Here is an 18,009-nt window from a genome sequence, read left to right on the forward strand (position 1 = left end):
AGTACAGCACAGTACAAGCCCTTCGGCCCGCAATGTTGTGCCGACCATCAAACCCTGCCTCCCATATAAGCCCCCACCTTAGATTCCTCCATATACCTGTCTAGTAGTCTCTTAAACTTCACTAGTGTATCTACCTCCACCACTAACTCAGGCAGTGCATTCCACGTACCAACCACTCTCTGAGTAAAAAACCTTCCTCTAATATCCCCCTTGAACTTCCCACCCCTTACCTTAAAGCCATGTTCTCTTGTATTGAGCAGTGGTGCCCTGGGGAAGAGGCGCTGGCTATCCACTCTATCTGTTCCTCTTATTATCTTGTACACCTCTATCATGTCTCCTCTCATCCTCCTTCTCTCTAAAGAGTAAAGCCCTAGCTCCCTTAATCTCTGATCATAATGCATATTTTCTAAACCAGGCAGCATCCTGGTAAATCTCCTCTGTACCGTTTCCAATGCTTCCACATCCTTCCTATAGTGAGGTGACCAGAACTGGACACAGTACTCCAAGTGTGGCCTAACCAGAGTTTTATAGAGCTGCATCATTACATCGCGACTCTTAAACTCTATCCCTCGACTTGTGAAAGCTAACACCCCATAGGCTTTCTTAACTACCCTATCCACCTGTGAGGCAACTTTCAGGGATCTGTGGACATGTACCCCGAGATCCCTCTGCTCCTCCACACTACCAAGTATCCAAATTTGGAGACTCTGTGGCTGATTGACCTACTGTGCATTATTTATACTGGTTACAGAAACAAGTTTCTTTAACATAGTGCATTTAGTGTGGAGACAAACCCAAATAACTACTTGCTTAAAAGTCATTGAACATCATTCCTGCAGGCGATTCTCAACTGTTGTAGTTGTGTAAGTTCAGAGCAAATATGTTAGAACAACACTACGAAAAGAGGAATCAAATATCAGCTATCAATGTATTTCCATTAGATTGTGCGGTAAACTGTACAATATCCAAAAGTATGAAGTGTTTCACTGTCTACTGTGCTATCAAATGTTTGACGGTTATGAAATGTAATTTCAGTTAATAATCAGAAATTTGAAAGAGTGAAGGCAGTGTTCGTCTTCAATAACCATGACCAGGTTGTCATTAAAAACTCTCTGGTTCATTAATACACTCCTCAACCATATATGTCCTCTATACATCACATTCTCTATACACCATGTTCTTTATACATTAACAGCGCATTGATGATGTCTCCTCGTATGCTGATGAAGCATTTGCAAATGAATTGACAAGATCACAGAACAACTCATCCCAACCATACATCACTCCAAATATACAGCAATAGAGAACATAGCACATCGAAATTTACGGCACATTACAGGCCCTTCGACCCACAGTGTTGTGCCAACCATGTAACCTAAGGTAGCTACCACTTAAATATCCTTGAAAATGGCCCAGCAGGGATGAGAAATAAATCCTGCTTGTACAAGTAGTACCTACAATACAAATATTTTAAAAATTAATAAATAAATATTATCACATGTACATCAAAACACACTAAAATGCATTGTTTTCACCAATGACCAATACAGTCTGAGGATGTTCTGGTGGCAGTCTACAAGTGTTACCATGTTTCCAGCAGCCACATGGCATGTCCACAACTTACTAATCCTAACCCTTATGTCTTTGGGATGTGGAAGAAAACCAGAGCACCCAGAGCAAATTCATGGCAAGAAGATACAAACTCCTTACAGAGAGCAGTAGAATTGAACCCAGGTCACTGACTCTTTACTAGCTTTATGCTACTGTGGTATTGTAGTTATGAATATTACATAGTAGAGAACATTGACTGTTTTTATCTCCACAGATGCTGCCTGGCCTGCTGAGATTTTACAGCATTTTCACTTTTTATTTCAGATTTTGACATCTGCATTTCTTAAAATTTCAATTACATAAGTCTTCTTGGATCCTCAAACCCCAACTTTATCTCTTCCATCAGTTACAAACAATGCCTCCTCCCCCTCACCCTCTCCATTTCCACCCAATTCCTCATGACTACGAGGCATATCTTCCCTGCTAAACTCTCAAAACCAGAATTAGACTTCAGCTGTGAAATTAGACTTCCTTGTGATCATTTACAAGGCACTTTAACTTAAAAGGGCTTTGTAGGTTTGTATAATCCTTGTAATATTATTTATTACTTAATTTTAGGATTAGTGTTGTCCTGAACAAGTTTTATTTGCAGGTGTGGAGAAATTCTGTCAGAATAATTTTCTTCAATGAAATGCTTTTACCAGGAGCAGGCTGCGTTTCCTGGTTGACTGAGATAAATCATACCATAACACAATATTGCTGCTGTGACACAAGGAGGAATTGCTGTCCATTGTTGAAATCTATTAAGCCATTGCAGGGGACAAGGCTCTAGGGTTAAATCAGCCTCTGCATCACTGACACCTTCTCCTATTGTTTCTTCTGAAGACACTTTCCTGGTACTATCGATTGTAATGCATTCTATGGTCGGTGTTACACTCTTCTGCTCTCAGTAATTTATTGCTTTTTGGATGCAATGGTGTAAAGAGTGATGTAATAAAGAGTCAGCTTGCTTTAATGCAATCTGTCAAGCTTTTTCAGTGTAAAGGATGCAAGAGCATTGAAAAGATGGTGTCTATGTTACTGGCAAACTCTCATGTGATGCCAGGATGCTCTGAGTTTGAGTGAGGAAACTGTGGAAAAAACATGGGAATTTGCAATAAATGTTTGTGTAAAAAGACTCTGAGCCAGCTCAGCAGGTTCATGTTGGGAATATTAATTTGTAATGAATCCCTGGAAGTTACAAAGAAAAATAAAGAAAAGCTTTCTGCAGAGTCTTGTGTGACTTCAGAATGTGGCAAATGGTGTTAAAAGTCTATTCACTGCAGGGAAGGCAGGAACCAATTTGTGCTCTGCAAGCTTGCACAGACAAGAGAGTGAAGCAGGATTTTTAGTACTCCAGAAGTTAGTTAGAGCAGATAACAAAGTGCCTGTCTTCTGGGAATCATGTAAGCAGCTGTATGACAACTTAGCGTATTTTTTGATAAATCAATAAAAACAACACTCAACCTTCTCACCTTCTCACTCAAACCTTCTTTCTTCAAAAGATTCTCTAATTTTATTTCCGTAATCATCTCTGGAGATTTCTGTTCTTCTATTGATTGTGGAAATATATTAGACAATTAGATGAAGTGCAGGACCCTGTATGCGAAGAGGTGAGTAACCAAAAAACATCAGAATTTATACCTAATAACCATAAGGATATGTCACCAAAAACAAAAGAATGTGAAGCAGAAAAGCACAATACTTTCCAGCTGAACTCAAATGAATATATACCCAGAAAATAGGAGCGTACACTCAGAAATTACAGGGCTATTACTAGAAGGCACAGGATTCTATACAGAAAGCTGTAAGTGCATACAGTACATCTTAAACCAAAGAACTATCAATACCGAACCTAAAGAGGTCACACTTGAATCACCGGAGTACAGTATGTAACTAGAAATAACGTTCATGTACATCAAAACCAGAGGATTGTATTCCCTGAATTTCTGACTGCACTTGTCCCAGAGTTTAATTTAGATTTAGAGACAAGGCACAGTAACAGGCTCTTCTGACGCCAAGAGCCTGAGCTGCCCAGTTGTACCCATATGACCAATTAACCTACTAATCTGTATGTCTTTGGAAAATTTGAGTAAACCGGTGTATCCAGAGGAAACCCAACTACCTCAGCTCAGGTAAAACCAAAGTTAAGGTATGTTGAAGAGAAAATATGCCAGTGCTTGGAGTCTCACAGAAAGATTAGTTGTAGTTGTTCAAGCTCAGTTATTCCAACCTCAGAATATCATGATTGGAGTTCCTCAAGACAATTTCCTTGTCCGACTGTCTATGATTGCTTTATAAACGATCTTACTTGCAACATGGTCAGAAGTAGAGATGTTCACAAACAACTGTGTAATTTTCAGATAAGGAAGTAATTTATGCCAACATGCAATAAAGCCAGCAGATATTTAGAAATGAGCTGTTAAGTAGCAAGTCATGCCACGAGGTGCAAGGCAGTGACCATTTTCAACAGAGGTAAGTCCAACAACCTACTAGTAATTAGTATGATAAGGTGGACTCTTGACCTGACAGTCCACTTTTCTATGATCATACACTTTACTATTTACCTGCACTACAGTTTCCCTGTGGCTGTTACACTTTATTTGCCATTGTAATTATTTTACCTTGTTCTACCTCAATGCAGTACATGATGATTTGTCCTGTATGTACAGTATGCAAGTCAAACTTTTCACTGTTTCTTGGTACATGTGACAATAATAGCCAATATCAATACCAAGTCCCCTAACATCCTCCCATAAATATTCTAGTGTTATACTTGAGCAGAATTCAATTAGATCAGTCAAGTGCAGTTCAGAAGCTGGTTATTCTACAGTGAGTGACTCACCTTCTGACACATTTAAATCTTTCCATCACCCATGACAGAAGTTAGTAGCATGACGACAAATTCTCCAATAATAAAGTTGGTGCTGTTGTGGATAATGTAAAAGGTTGTTTCAGGTTACAGCGGGACATTGATAGGATGCTGAACTGGGCTAAGAAGTGGCAAATGGAGTTCAATCCATAAAAGTCTGAAGTGATGCACTTTTGAAGGTCGAACAAGGCAGAGCGCAAGGTTGATAGCATGATTCTTAGCAATACAGAGGAACAATGGAATATTGGGATCCATAGCTCATTCAAAGTTGCTTTGCAAGTTAAGAAGGTATATGAAGCGTTGGCCTACGTTAGTCAGGAGACTGAGTTAAGACAAGGTAATGTTGCAGCTCTAAAAAACGCTGATTAGACCACACTTGGATTATTGTATTCATTTCTGGTCATCTCATTATAGGAAAGATGTTGAAGCTTTAGAGAGGGTGCAAAGGAGATTTACCAGGATGCTGTCTGGATTTGAAAGTATATCTGAGGTTAGTGGCTGGAATGTGCTTTGTGAACCATATAGGGAGGACATTAGTGGACTTACGGATTGCATCACTAGCTACATCAGCTTCTGTGTGAACACTGTAATACTATCAAGGACTGTTCACTGCTTCCCTAACAACAAGCCATGGGTCATCAGTGATCTAAAGGCTCTTCTCAACCACAAAAAAAGAGAGCCTTTTGATCTGGAGACAGGGAGGAATTGAAACATGCAGAGGGAACTAAAGGAGAAGATCAAAGTAGCTAAAGAGGAATACAGAAAAGAGCTGGAGAACAAGCTTGGGCAGAGTAGCACATGGGAGGTGTGGAGAGGCATGAAGAACATCACTGGCTTTAAGCAGCCTAGCTGTAGAGCATTAGAATGCAGCCGTGAATGGGCTAATGAGTTAAACTGCAATAGGTTTGACAAATGCTCTCCTTTGAACTCCCTCCTCTGCACACCAGTCATAGTACAGAAGCACCTCAACACATATGCCTCCCCTCCTCCCTCTTCCAATTCGACACGTCTAAAACACTTCCTTGCCCTGTACCTACAATCCACACCTCCACATACTAACTGCAAAATTCCCGATCTTCACCTCCCCCACCCCCCACCTTCCACCAGCACCCAGTCATCATGGGCCAACCTTCACTGCTGAGCAGGTGAGAAGGGCCCTGGGGAAACTCAGACACGGCAAAGCATTGGGACCAGATGGTGCGAACCCCAAGGTCCAGAGGAGTGTGCTGAGCAGCTGTGTGGAGTTCTCCAGCACATTTTCAGTCTGAGTCTCAGCCTAGAAAAAGTTCTGGCTGTGTGGAAAACATCATGCTTGTTCACAGTACCTAAGAAGGGCCAACCAAAAGTCTTGAACGTGTACTGTCCAGTGGCCCTGACCTTACACATCATGAAGATCCTAGAGAGGCTGGTTCTGGCCCACCTCCAACTCTTGATCAGATTAGCTCTCAATCCCCCGCAGTTTGCCAACCAGGAACACATTGGAGTCGATGATGCTGTCATCTACCTGCAGAACAGCACCTAATTTGGATTAGTAGGGCAGCACCGTGAGGATCATGTTTTTTGATTTCTCAAGTGCCTTCAATACCATACAGCCCTCATGCTGAGGGAAAAACTGTTCAATGTAGACTGGCACTTCCATTGTATCCTGGATAATGGACTACCTGACTGGCAGACCACAGTATATGCGGCTTCAGAGCTGTGTGTCAGACATGGCTATAAGCAGCACTGGGGCCCCACAGGGGACTGTATTGGCTCCTTTCCTGGTTACTCTGTATACCTCGGAATTGGGAACAAATGTTCTCAGGGAAATGTATGGAAGAAATGTGGCAAGTGTTCAGGGAATATTTGCATGGAGTTCTTCCAATGAGATAGGGAAAGGATGGTAGGGTACAGGAACCATGGTGTACAAAGGCTGTTGTAAATCTAGTCAAGAAGAAAAGAAGAGCTTACGAAAGGTTCAGAACAAACTAGGTAATGATAGAGAGCAAGAAGATTATAAGGCTAGCAGGAAAGAGCTCAAGAAAGAAATTAGGAGAGCTAGAAGGAGCCATGAGAAGGCTTTAGCGGACAGGATTAAGGAAAGCCCCAAGGCATTCTACAAGTATGTGAAGAGCAAGAGGATAAGATGTGAGAGAATTGGACCAAACAAGTGTGACAGTGGATAAGTGTGTATGGAACCAGAGGAGATAGCAGAGGTACCTAATGAGTACTTTGCTTCAGCATTCACTACGGAAAAGGATCTTGGCGATTGTAGGGATGACTTACAGTGTACTGAAAAGCTTGAGCATGTAGATATTAAGAAAGAGGATGTGCAGGAGCTTTTGGAAAGCATCAAGTTGCATAAGTTAGCGGGACCGGAAGAGATGTAACCCAGGCTACTGTGGGAGGTGAGGGAGGAAATTGCTGAGCCTCTGGCACTGATCTTTGCATCATCAATGGGAACGGGAGAGGTTCCAGATTGGAGGGTTGTGGATGATGTTCCATTATTCAAGAAAGGGAATAGAGGTAGCCTAGGAAATTAAAGACCAGTGAGTCTTACTTCAGTGGTTGGTAAGTTGATGGAGAAGATCCTGATTTATGAACATTTGGAGAGGCATAATATGACTAGGAATAGTCAGCATGGCTTTGTGAAAGGCAGGTCATGCCTTACGAGCCTGATTGAATTCTTTGAGGATGTTACTAGACACCTTGATGAAGGTAGAGCAGTAGATGTAGTGTATATGGATTTCAGCAAGGCATTTAACAAGGCACCCCATGTAAGGAAGCATGGGATCCAAGGGGACATTGCTTTGTGGATCCAGAACTGGCTTCACAATGGAAGGCAAAGAGTGGTTGTAGATGAGTCATATTCTGCATGGAGGTCAGTCATCAGTGGTGTGCCTCAGGGATCTGTTCTGGGACTCCTACTCTTTGTGATTTTTATAAATGACCTGGATAAAGAAGTGGAGGGATGGGTTAGTAAATTTGCTGATGACGCAAAGGTTGGGGATGTTGTGGATAGTGTGGAGGGCTGTCAGAGGTTACAGCAGAACATTGATTGGATGCAAAACTGGGCTGAGAAGTGGCAGATGGAGGTCAACCCAGATAAGTGTGAGGTGGTTCATTTTGGTAGGTCAAATATGATGGCAGAATATAGTATTAATGGTAAGACTCTTGGCAGTGTGGAGGATCAGAGGGTTCTTGGGGTCTGAGTCCATAGGACGCTCAAAGCTGCTATGTAGGTTGACTCTGTGGTTAAGAAAGCATACTGTGCATTGGCCTTCATCAATCATGGGATTGAGCTTAAGAGCCAAGAGGTAATGTTGGAGCTATATAGGACCGTGGTCAGACTCCACTTGGAGTACTGTGCTCAGTTCTGGTCACCTCACTATAGGAAGAATGTGGAAACCATAGAAAGGATGCAGAGGAGATTTACAAGGATATTGCCTGGATTGGCGAGCATGCCTTATAAGAATAGGTTGAATGAACTCGGCCTTTTTTCCTTGGAGCGACGGAGGATGAGAGGCGACCTGATAGAGGTGTATAAGATGACGAGAGGTATTGATCACGTGGATAGTCAGAGGCTTTTTCCCAGGGCTAAAATGGCTAGGTCGAGAGAGCACAGTTTTAAGGTACCTGGAAGCAGGTACAGAGGAGATGTCAGGGGTAAGTTTTTTACGCAGAGAGTGGCGAGTGCGTGGAATGGGCTGCTGGCGATGGTGGTGGAGGCGGATACAATAGGGTCTTTTAAGAGACTCCTGGACAGGTACATGGAGCTCAGAAAAATAGAGGGCTATGGGTAATCCTAGGTAATTTCTCAGCTAAGGACATGTTCGGCACAGCTTTGTGGGCCGAAAGGCCTTTATTGTGCTGTAGGTTTTCTAATTTAGGTACAATACTGAGTCATGTCATCTGCAGAAATTCTCTGATGACTCAGCCAATAGTTGGGTATATAAAGAGAGGGCGGAAGGATGAATACAGGGCCCTGGTGGAGGACTTTGTCAAATTGTGCAAGCTGAATCATCTGCAGCTCAACATTAGTCAAACAAAGGAGATTGTGATGGTCTTTAGGAATACTAAACCTGCATTGCTCCCAGTTACTAGTGATGGTGAGGGCATGGATGTTTTGAGGACCTACAAGTACCTGGGGGTAAACCTGGATGACAGACTTGAGTGGACCACCAACACAAAGGCTGTGTACAAGAAGGGCCAGAGTCGCCTCTACTTCCTGTGGAGACTGAGGTCCTTTAGAGTGCACAGGCCTCTCCATCGCATGTTCTACCAGTCTGTTGTTGCCAGTACAATCTTCTATGCTTGGTGTGAGTAACATCAACATAGGTGATGTCAACAGGCTCAGTAAACTGATTAGAAAAGCTGGCTCTGTTGTAGGAGTCAAACTGGACACACTGGAGGCTGTGGTAGAGGAAAGGACCCTATGTAAAATCCTGGCAATTCCTGACAATGTTTCTCACACTCTGCGTGCCATCTTGGCTGAACAGAGGAACACTTTTAGTAACAGACTAAGACAATGGTGCTGCTCCAAAGAGCACTAAATGAGGTCATTCTTACCCTTGGCCATTAATTAGGCTCTATAATGAGTTAACCTTTAACCGGGGGAGTGATGGCTCCCTCCTGTTAGACTATGCGTGGTAACTTTTTTTCAAAAATTCTTTTTTACTTCTCTTTTTTGTATATTTGTATATCTGCGCTCTTGTAATGCTACTGTGACACTGTAATTTCCTTTGGGATCAATAAAGTATCCAACTATCTACCTATCCATGAGGAAAGGTTGAGCAAGCTAGGGGTTTTTCTCCTTGGAGTGAAAGAGGATGGGAGGTGACCCTATGGAGGTGTATATGATGATAAGAGGCATAGACAGCGTGGACAGCCAGGACTGTATTCCCAGGGCAAAATGGCTAAATCAAGAGGACATAATTTTGAGAGGAATGCGGAAAACTATACTGAGGATGTCAGACGTATTTTTTTTTTACACACGGTGTGGTAGGGGCATGAAATGTACTGCTAGAGGTAGTGGTAGAGGCAGATACATTCGAAAGATTTCAAAGAATCTTAGATAATAAACAAGTGGATGAAGGAAAAAATGGAGGGCTATGTGGGAGAAAGGATTGAATTTGGAGTAGGTTAAAAGGTTAGAACAATATCGTTGGTCAAAGACACAACGTGTACAGTGCTGTAATGTTCTATGTTCTAAAAAGGCTGCAGCAGGGCGCTACAGCAAAAAAAGAGCTTTGACCAGCAACCATTCAGTGTTTGGGATTGATTAGCAAGAGCAAATTAAAGGAAGATAGAGTCAAAGTGGTGATCTTGAGGCTGTAGCTCTTTGAGGCTTCAGCGAAGAGTGGCTTCAGTCAGAGAAAACAAAGGAAAGAAAAAGCTCTAGGTTACAGTAGGTTTCTTTTTCGCCTTCCCTTCATTGTATCTGCAAGTTAGGATGGTAGTGATGCCAGGCAGGATAGTGGAGTGCTCCTCTTGTGGATTGTGGGAAGGCAGGGAGACTTCCTGTGTCCCTGACGACTCTAGTTGCGAGAAGTGTATCCAGCTGCAACTTCTAACAATCCATGTTAAGGAGTTGGATCTGGAACTGAATGAATTCCAGATCATTCGGGAGGCTAAGGGTTTGATAGATAGGACATATAGAGGGGTAGTTACGCCCAAGGTGCAAGACACAGGAAACTGAGTGACAGTCAGGAAGGGGAAAGGCGTTACGGAGCCAGTGCAGAGTACCCCTGTAACCATCTCCCTCAACAACAGGTCACTTTGGATACTGTTGGTGGCAGGGTGGAGGGGGTGTTGACCTAACAGAGGAAAGTCATAGTAGTCAGGTCTCTGGGGGGAGAAGAGACACTCTGTGTTGAGAGGAGATTTGTTTGTTAGAGGAATAGACAGGAGGGTCTGTGGGTGAGAATGAGATTCCTGGAGGTATGTTGCCTCCTGGGTGCCAGGCTCCAGGATATCTTGGATTGAGTCCGCAGCATTCTTAAGTGGGAACGTAACCAGCCAGAAGTCATGGCCAATGAAGGTACCAATAACATGGGTAGAATGAGTGACGAGGTTCAGCATAGGGAGTTAGGTGCTAAGGTAAAGGGCAGGACCTCTAGGGTTATGATCTCAGGATTGCTACCCATGCCATGTGCAAGTGAGGCCAGAACAAGAAGGTTATACAGTTTAATACATGGCTAAGGAGTTGGTGTAGGAGGGAGGGCATAAGATTTTTGGATTATTGGGCATTCTTCCAGGGAAGGTGGGACCTGTACAGAACAGACGTTTTGCATCTGAATTGGAGGTGTGTCCTAGCAGGAAGGTTTGTTAATGCTGCATGGTGGGGTTTAAACTAAAGCTGCAGGGGATGGGAACCAGAGTGTCAGAACAGTTAGTGGAGAGATTGTGGAGGCAGTTGTTGGTAAGACCTCAGACCTCAGACAAAGTTAGGAATCAAAAGGTTGAGCATGGTGTAACTAGTGTCCTGAGCTGCGTATATTTCAATGCAAGGAGTATAGGAGTATCGTAGGAAAGGCAGATGATAGGGCTGAAGATCAAACTGCTTACAAACAGAGGCAATGTGTAGTGAAGAGAGGCTGTTCATAGAGAAAATTTGCCGTCGGCAGGATGAATTGCAACATAAAAGGCAGAGAAAATCAAAAAGGGTGAATACAGGACTGAAGATGTTATATTTGAATGCAAGTAGTATGCAGAATAAGGTAGATGAATTTATAGCACAGTTGCAGATTGACAAGTATGATGCTTTTGTCATCAATGAGTCATGTGTGAAAGAAGATTGCAACTTGGAGCTCAATGTCCAGGGATACGTATTGTATCAAAAGGACAGGTAGGAAGACAGAGGAAGCGGCGTTGCTCTGTTGGTAAAAAATTAAATCAAATCATTAGGAAGTGGTGAAATAGGGTCAGAAGGTGTTGAATCATTGTCAATAGAGCTAAGGAACTGCAAGGGTAAAAAGACCCTAATGCGAGTTGTACCATCTATAGTCCCTCAAACAGTACTAAGGATATGGTCTCCTAATTACAATGGGAGATGGAACATGCATGTCATTGGAAGCATTTAATAGGTATGGGAGCTTGTCCGCATTACCACCTCCGACTATAACAACTTTAGATAAATAAAGTGAAAAAGAGAGGCAAGAGTGGGTTTCAGACCACTGGAAAATAATGCTGGAGAGGTTGCAAGTGGTACGAGGAAATACTGAATGAACTGAATAAATATCTTGCATCTGTCTTAACTGTGGAAGACACTAGCCATATGATGGAAGTTCCAGGTGTCAGGGGTCATGAAGTGTGTGAAGTTACCATTTCTAGAGAAAAGCTTCTTGGGAAACCCAAAGGTCTGTAGGTACATGTCACATGGACCCCAGGGCTCTGAAAGAGATGGCTGAAGAGATTGTGGAGGCATTAGTAATGATCTTTCAAGAATCAATAGCTTCTGGAATGGTTCTGGAGACTGGAAAATTGCAAATGTTCTTCCAGTCTTCAAGAAGAGAGAGGGGCAGAAGAAAGGAAATTATGGGGCAGTTATTCTGATCTCAGTGGTTGGGAAGATGTTGGAGTCATTTATTAAAGAAGAGGTCTCAAGGTACTTGGAGGCAAATGATAAAATAGGCTGTAGTCAGCATAGTTTCCTCAAGGGAAAAGCTTGCCTGACAAATCTGTTGGCATTCCTTGAAGAAATAACAAGCAGGGTATACAAAGAAGAATTGGTTAATGATGTGCACTTGGATTTTCAGAAGGTCTTTGACAAGATGCCACACATGAGGCTGCTTAACAAGCTACAAGCCCACGGCATTATAGGAAAGATTCTAGCATGGAGAAAGCAGTGGTTGATTGGTAGGAGGCAAAGCAGGAATAAAGGGAACTTTTTCTGGTTGGTTGCCGGTGTCTTGAGGTGTTCCACAGGGGTCTGTGCTGGGATTGATTCTTTTTACGTTATATGTCAATGATTTGGATGATGGAATTGATGACTTTTTTTGTAAAGTTTGCAGATGATATGAACATGGGTGGAGGGGCAGGTTGTTTTGAGGAAGCGGAGAAGCCTCTTAGACTTAAGTAGATTAAGAGAATGGGCAGAAAAGAGAAATGGCAGACAGAATATAGTGTTGGGAAGTATTGCACTTGGGTAGAAGAAATAAAAAGGTTGACTATTTTCTAAATAGAGAGAAAATACAAATAGGGAGGCTCAAAGGGACAGGGTAGTCCTTGTGCAGGATTCCCTAAAGGTTAATTTGCATGTTTAGTCTATGGTGAGGAAGGCAAATGTGATAGTAGCATTAATTTCAAGAGGACTAGAATATAAAAACAAGGATGTAATATTGACACTTTATAAAACACTGGTGAGGTCTTACTTGGACTATTGTGAGCAGTTTTGGATTGCTTATCTAGGAAAGGATGTGCTGAAGATAGAGAGGCTTAAAAGGAGGTTCATGAAAATGAGTTCAGAATTGAATGGCTTGTCATATGAAGAGTGTTTGATGGCTCTGGGCCTGTATACACTGGAATTCAGAAGAATGAGGGGTGACCTCATTGAAACCTACCAAATGGTGAAAGGCCTTGAGAGAGTGGATGTGGAGAAGATGTTCCCAGATGGCACAGCCTCAGAATAGAGAGTGCCCTTTTAGAAGGATTCCTATGAGGAGGAATTTCTTTAGCCAGAGAGTGGTGAATCTGTGGAATTCTTTGCTGCAGCTATCTGTGGAGGGCAAGTCTTTATTTATATTTAAGGCTGTGGTTGATAGATACTTGATAGTCAGGGCATGATGGGGTATGGGGGAAAGGCAGGAGTTTGGAGCTGAAAGGAAAATTGGATCATCCATGATGAAATAGCAGAGCATACTCAAAGGACCAAATGGCCCAACTCAGCTCCTGTATCTTATGGTTTTATGTTCCAACTCTCAAGAAACTGAAGAGTATCCAAGACAAGCTGCCTATTTGAATAGCAAGACCATCTATCACGTTGACAAGTTGTAACATCTCAATTGCCATGTTGCTTCAGGCTTCTGTGCCACTATAACTTCCTCACATTGTTAAGATCTTCTATTTTATAACAATCTAACTCAAACAAACAAAATCAAAATATGAAGACCTCATCAGCTTTATGCTAGCATTTATAAAGCCAAAGATATGGCAAAAGAATCCAAATAGATGTTTTCTCCATCTCGCTGGCACTGGGGCCATTTCATTCTAGCACTCTATTTGAATTCATATTGCAGAAAGTGTCTTTGTGCCCTTAATCAATGCATGGTTTAAGATCTCAGATTGCAGTTCACATCTATGGTTGATTGTGTACTGTGCAGATTGTTCTTAATAACTTCAATAGATAAAGTATAATCAACTGCAGTTCCAACTCTTATCTTCACCTGCCAACTGAGATAATTTGGAGATCAGAGAGGTTTCTCAGTGATTTAAAAGGAAGTGTCAGCTCTCTATGTATTTTTTTTTTATTTCTCTCTGAGATTATGTGAGACTGGAGTGTTTTGATTCCTGTTCAGATTATGAAAAGAAACAAGACAGGCAAGAAGTTTCCCTGGTGGAGTCTAGTTCTTTGTGTTTCTGAATAAAGAGTGAAATTCACCACAGATATCCAATCATAAAACATTGAAATTGGAAAAGATGATAATTATTTTGAGTCCACATCTGCTTTAGTATCATAGCTCAGAACAACCATAGAACAATGATACTGAAGGAGATAGTTGACACAATATACACTGGCAATGTTGGGACCCAGGTGCAGAGGAAAGACAAACTCCAATGTAGAAACAGTGACCAGAGTTTATTCCTAATAATTCCAACAGAACTTCAGTGGCTTGGCCGAATAACACTATGAGACATAACATTCTTAAAACTACAACTCTGCAATTAGCGCTAATGGGGTGTCCACCTAAATATTCCAAGTAACAAGGAATCCCCCAGCCTATCAATATAAACTTAACTAGTTTAAATTTGTTATAGTGTCAGAAGACTGCTTTACAAAGAGAGTGTTGCTTGAGAAAAGAAAAACACAAGGAACTCTAAATGATTAACAACTCTTGTTAAACCAATTCAGGCGCTCTCTAAACCTAGGAGCCCAATGCTCTCCAGCACCCCATACAAACCGGAAGAGCTCATTACACTCAGTGGGCATTTTATTAGGCACAACTGTACACCTCGTTAAAGCAATACCTAATCATTTAATCATTTGGTAACAACTAAATGCATAAAAGCATGAGATGTAGTCAATTTCATTTGCTGTTCAAACTAAACATCAGAATGGGGAAGAAATGTGACCTGAGTGACCTTGTTCCTAATGCATGGAATGATTGCAGGTGGCCAATGTAGTGGTCTGAGAATCTCAGAAACTGCTGGTCTCCTGGGATTTTCACACACAACAATCTCTGGAGATTGTAGAGAATGTTACAAAAAACAGTATAAACATCCAGCGAGTAGCACTTCTGACAGCAAAAATGCTTTGTGCATGAGCTCAGAGGAGAATGGCCAGACTAGTTTCAATGGACAAGAAAGTGACAGTAGCACAAATAACCACATGTTATAACAGTGTTATGCAGAAGAGCATCTCAGAACACACAGCATATCGAATTTTAAAGTGGATGGAGCACAGCAGCAGAAGACCACAAACAACACTCAGAAGCCACTTTATTGGGTACAGCAGATTCCTAATAAAGAGGCTACTGAGTGTACTTTAGAGCTGTAAAGAACATAAGTTTTTACAGCACCAGTGATCAGCGATTGCCACTGTGTGTAAGGAGCTTGTATATTCTCCCCAAGACCACATGGGTTTCCTCTGGATTCCTCCCACATCCCAAAGGTGTACAGGTTAGGGTTAGTAAGTTGTGGGCACGATTTGTTGTCACCGGAAGCATGGCGACACTTACATGCTGGCCCCATAACCATTCTCACTGATTCGATATGATGCAAACAATGCACTTCACTGCATGTTTCAATGTTTTGATGTACCTATGACAAATTAAGCTAATCTTTATCTGGTCTGTGGCACAATATTTGTGAGGCTGGTGTCCTGCTGTAAAAGTTATATTACCAGTAAGTTAGTTGAACCTCCACATAGATTTACACCTGGTATTCTGATTTACACAAAGGATATATGGAATGTCCCCCATTTTGAGCTGCAACAAAGTTCCTAATGCTCAATACCATTTTTGACAAAGGTGAATCAACAGTGCAGACACCAGTCTAAACAGCGTCCTCTTCAGCAATTACATGCAAATCTTCAGTGGTTTTATCTCCATTGATCAAGTTTCCAGATCCACAGATTCAAAGGAACAACATCAGCTGCAAGAACTTCACAAAGTCAACCACCATCCTGACTGGACGTCTATCACCATGCCTTCTGTTTCAAAAATCATGTAACTCTAGCACTTAAGATATAGAGACTTTCACTGTGGAAATTCCATCAATTCAAGGAAGCCTACAGTCACCCTCTCAAGGGCAGGATCACCAGTAATTCCGTGAATGCAATACTTCGGTAATTACTACTTAAGTATCCCACAAAGGACTCTACAGCCACCTCAGAATCCATAATATTGGATTGGAAACAAATCATCCTCAAAGGAGTTGCTTCACTGAATGAAGAACTACTCTCTCTTCCAATAGAGAGGGATTTTCATGAAGGAAGAAGTTTCTTCCTTGCACAGGTTTAGCATAACACATTACAGCACCAGTGATCAGAGTTCAATTCTCACCACTGTCCTTAGGGAGTCCTCATGTCTGCATGGTTTTCTCCCACATTTCAAAGATTTGCATGTTAAGGTGAGTAAATTGTGAGTATGCTATGTTGGTGCCAGAAGCATGGCGACACTTGCAATCTACCACCAGTACATTCTTGGGCTGTAATGACAGATTTCACTGTATGTTTCAGTGTACATGTGACAAAAAAGCTAATCTTTAACAGATTAAAGATCTTTATCTTTAATCTTTTTGGCCTTATCTGGATGTAATTTGATCAGCAACATATGGCACAATCTCATGAGAATAATTAAAATATTATAAATGTTTGTACAAACAAGAACTCTTTTTGCTTCAGTAACAGAAGCAGCACAGCAGTATATTATAGGATAAGGTTCATGAGTCTGGATGAAGCAATGGAATAAAAGCAAAATGCAAAGTATCTGTTTCACAGCAAAATGTGAAAGTTAATCTGCATTCAGCTTCAGCTTCCTTTACATTGAACAGCTGGATTACCGAACGCTGACTACGATGGAGCTATACCAAATGCAGATGTCAGCTTTCGAATACTGATGCAAACAATTGTATTTAATTTGAATGGAAACACCCCTACCACCCAGGACATACTCACTTTTCATTGCTGTTATCAGGAAGAAGGTACAGGAGCCTCAGGACTTACACCAACATGTTCAAGAACAGTAACTACCCCTCAACCATCGGCCTCTTGAACCTCATCTTCACTTGTCCCATCACTGAAATGTTCCTACAACCTCTGGTCTTACTTTCAAGGAATGTCAAGTTCTCGATATTTATTGCTTATTTGTTGTTATTATTTCTTTCTTTCAGTATTTGCACAGTTTGATGTCTTTTGCACATTAGTTGAATGCCCAAGTTAGTGCAGTCTTTCATTTATTATGTTATGGTTATTATTCTGTGGATTTATTGAGCATTCCCACAAAAGGACATGAGTTGAGAGTTAAAGGGCGAAACTTTAGCGGTAACATGAGGGGGAACTTCTTTACTCAGAGAGTGGTAGCTTTGTGGAACGAGCTTCCAGCAGAAGTGGTTGAGGCAGGTTCGATGTTGTCGTTTAAAGTTAAATTGGATAGATATATGGACAAGAAAGGAATGTATGGTTATGGGCTGAGTGCAGGTCGGTGGGACTAAGTGAGAGTAAGAGTTCGGCATGGACTAGAACAGGGGTCCCCAACCTTTTTTGCACTGCGGACCGGTTTAATATTGAAAATATTCTTGCGGACCGACCGACCCAGGGGGGAGGGGGGGAGGGTTGGCAATGGACAAGAGTAGCAGTCAAATACGTTGTTTACCCCTGGAGACTACAATGATCATGAAGCCTTGCGCAGGCACCAGTGCGCATGCGTGTACGTGCCGATTTTTTCTACAAATCGTTTTTGGCGATTCTATTCGGGGGAGGGGGGTGTTAATCGCAACCGGAATATAGGTGATAAGTGGCTAGTACGCTCAATTTCATTGCTAAAAGGGTTTATCTAACGAATTTAATATTAAACACACAGCGCATATTTTCCTCGCATGAATATAGCGATGTCAATTATCAGGGGAGGACAGGGGAGCTTGAAGTAATTGTTGAACGAACTTCCAGTAGAAGTGGTAGATGCAGGTTCGATATTATCATTTAAAGAAAAATTGAATAGGTATATGGACAGGAAAGGAATGGAGGGTTATGGGCTGAGTGCAGGTCAGTGGGCGTTCGGCACGGACTAGAAGGGCAGAGATGGCCTGTTTCCATGCTGTAATTGTTATGTGGTTATATAAGTAAGTCAATAGCATCATAACATTTTAAGTAACATTTGAATATTAAACACACAGCACATATTTTCCCCATA

The 18,009-nt window shown here is 41.8% G+C and overlaps 1 protein-coding gene across 1 annotated transcript in view; it reads left to right on the top strand.

Moving 5' to 3' along the window:
• Nucleotides 1-18,009, top strand: part of ctnna2 (catenin (cadherin-associated protein), alpha 2) — a 1,304,830-nt gene that overhangs the window by 972,186 nt on the left and 314,635 nt on the right. The gene's annotated exons all lie outside the window — the stretch shown is intronic.

This window comes from Mobula birostris, chromosome 4, assembly GCF_030028105.1.
Source record: "Mobula birostris isolate sMobBir1 chromosome 4, sMobBir1.hap1, whole genome shotgun sequence".
NCBI lineage: Eukaryota > Metazoa > Chordata > Chondrichthyes > Myliobatiformes > Myliobatidae > Mobula > Mobula birostris.